Raw genomic sequence first — 3037 nt, 5'->3', positions numbered from 1 at the left:
GCCTGGCTTGTATCCTCTTGCAATCCAGGACCCCTTGAGGGATGTCAGAGAGCCAGTTTCAGCCTGATCCCTGCAGGCCAGGCTGAGGCACCCCACTGGTGTTCGATCAGGGCCAGGGAGGGACCATGGGAGGTCTCCAGGGCGTGTCTGCCCTGTCTTGCCCAGTCCCAATCGGCCCTACCCCAGCAGCAAGCTAAGCTACTGGTCTGAGTGTCTACCCCCTGGTGGTCAGTGCACATCATAGTGACTGGTTGAAGGGTCGAACGAATGGTCAGACACTTAGCATATTAGGCTTTTATTATATGGGTAGTATGGACATTTTAATGATGTTGATTCTACCAATCCAAGAACATGGTATGTTCTTCCACTTCTTTATGTCTTCCTCTATCTCTTTTTTCAATGTCCTGTAGTTTTCTGAGTAGAGGTCTTTTACCTCTTTAGTTAAGTTTATTCCTAGGTAGCTTAATTTTTTTGGTGCGATGGTAAATGGGATTGTTTTTATAATCTCTCTTTCTGAAAGTTCACTATTGGTGTATAGAAATGCCTCAGATTTCTTGGGGTTAATTTTGTATCCTGCTACATTGCCAAATTCATGTATTAAGTCTAGTAGTTTTTTGATGGAGTCTCTAGGGTTTTGTATGTATAATATCATGTCGTCTGCAAATAAGGACAGTTTTACTTCCTCTTTTCCAATTTGGATGCCTTTTATTTCTTCTTCTTGTCTAATTGCAATGGCTAATACTTCCAGGACTATGTTGAAGAGGAGTGGTGAGAGTGGGCATCCCTGTCTTGTTCCTGTTTTTAGGGGAAATGGTGTTAGTTTTTGTCCATTGAGTATGATGTTGGCTGTGGGCCTGTCATATATGGCTTTTATTATGTTGAGGTATGATCCTTCTACTCCCACCTTGCTGAGAGTTTTTATCAAAAATGGGTGTTGGATTTTGTCAAATGCTTTTTCTGCATCAATTGATATGACCATGTGGTTTTTTTCTTTCAATTTGTTTATGTGATGTATCATGTTTATTGATTTGTGAATATTGTACCATCCTTGCATCCCTGGGATAAATCCTACTTGGTCATGGTGTATGGTTTTTGTTTTTTTTTTAGTTTAATAAGAAACTTAGAGAATTTTATCTAGCATGGTTGTACCATTCTTATTCTCACCAATAGTGCATGACTGATTTGGTTGACCTAGAATCAGTCTTTTTAATTTTGCCTTTCTGGCAATATGAGTGGTATTTCATTGTAATTTTAATTTGATCTTCCAGGTGTTTATTTTTAATATGCTTTAGGGAAAAGGCAATTAGAAGATTATCTGCATGATTTCAGATATATCCAGCTTGAGTCAGGGCTAAATAAAAAGTGAGTAAATTTAAGACAAAGTTAAATAAAAATACCAGGTAAATAATAGTTGGGGTGTAAATGGATATAGCAAAATTTGTGAAGGGGTTTGTGAACAAGTTAAGTTTGAGAAATACTGTTATAGAGTAGGTCATTTTTCACACTTTCTCTATTTCCATGGCTTTTTAAAATCAGGTCAAAAAAATCAACACATAAAAATCTTCATGAAATTCCAATTACCATTTTCCACTATAGTTACTGAGCTCTGGGATTAGAATTCTCCCTGAGCCTGGGGTGAAAAAAATTTCAGGCATCAACCTTGCTTTCGTGAATGAAAAAGGGGCCACATACTAAACCTGACAAGCTCAGGGGAGGCCTGCACGGTGGGCCTGACACACGCAGAGACCAAAAGTAGTCACATAGGATGGTCTGAAATTAAAACTTCCTAACTGAAAGTGGGTCATGGGGGGTAGTCATGTCCTAGGCCAGTATCTTCCTTGACAAAGGTCAGTCACTACCTTAACTGAGGCTATTTTTGCATCTACACTATGATGACATACCTTTGGAATGTCAGAGTAATCCCCTCTTTCCAGACCCCTCTGGGTACAATCTCCCACCAGAGCTCAAGACTACAGAACCCCTCATTGTTTTCTTGTTCCCCCCCCCATTGTTATCTTGTTCTCCAGCATGCCATCTGTGTGCTGTAAATGTTAATTATTAACTATCCCATGCCCACCACTGTAAAAGATGTGTCTCTCCATTTTACTTTTTATCTAATCTCAGAGATTTCCTTGCTTTGCTTTTTCCCGCCTCCCTATTCTACCACCAATGGATTTAATGTAACCTCCCCCCGCCCCTTACATCTCTTCCTTTGATTCTAAAGTATAAAATAAGCTGCAAAACTGCCATCCTCCAGAGTGTTTTCTCAATCCATAGAGATTTGCTTCTCAGCAACTGTCAGTTGGGCTGAAATAAACTCTTTTAAGACTTTTTCTTAGGCTGGACATTCCTTCATCGACACTTCTGAGACCATGCTTTCAACAGTCTAATTATATCCAACAGAAACAAAAGAAGACTATGTTACAAAGGCAAAATAGCAAGATGGATGTTAGTGCCCATTAGAGCCAGCCTGCTGGGTCTGGCCCCCAACTCCCCAGTTCCACCACTTGTTAGCTGTGTGAGCCTGTGCTTCAGTTTTCTCATCTATAAAATGTGGATCGTGATATGAACAACTTCATATGCAGGTGTGAGGAACACGTGAGCAAAAACGTGTGACGAGCACGTAGTGAGTACCACAGAAGGGGTGAGCTACCATTGTTATTGTAGGAGAGCCAGTTGGTCCATTGAGGGAAAAACTCCATGGGCCACCATGCCCAATGCGGCAGAGGGATAAATACCAGCAGCGCAGAAGGACCTGTGAATGGGCCATAGGCAGAAAATATAGGCTGAGTAAAAGAAGACTTACACAAATGAAATTGGTGTATGCGGGGCGGGGGGGATCCCCTCAGAAAAGCCTGCACCCTCTCCAATCCGGGACATCTCTATCACAATCCTGGATGGCTGGCTCCTAACCACTCACCTGCCTGCCAGCCTGATCACCCCTAACTGCCCCCACTGCATGCCTGGTCGCCCCTAACCACCTCTGCCTGCCAGCCTGGTCACCCCTCACCCCCCCCCCCCCCCCCCCCCGCCCCCC

The sequence above is a fragment of the Myotis brandtii genome, unplaced genomic scaffold (assembly GCF_000412655.1).
Source record: "Myotis brandtii unplaced genomic scaffold, ASM41265v1 scaffold38, whole genome shotgun sequence".
In the NCBI taxonomy this organism is placed as follows: domain Eukaryota; kingdom Metazoa; phylum Chordata; class Mammalia; order Chiroptera; family Vespertilionidae; genus Myotis; species Myotis brandtii.
This window is presented reverse-complemented; position numbering follows the sequence as displayed.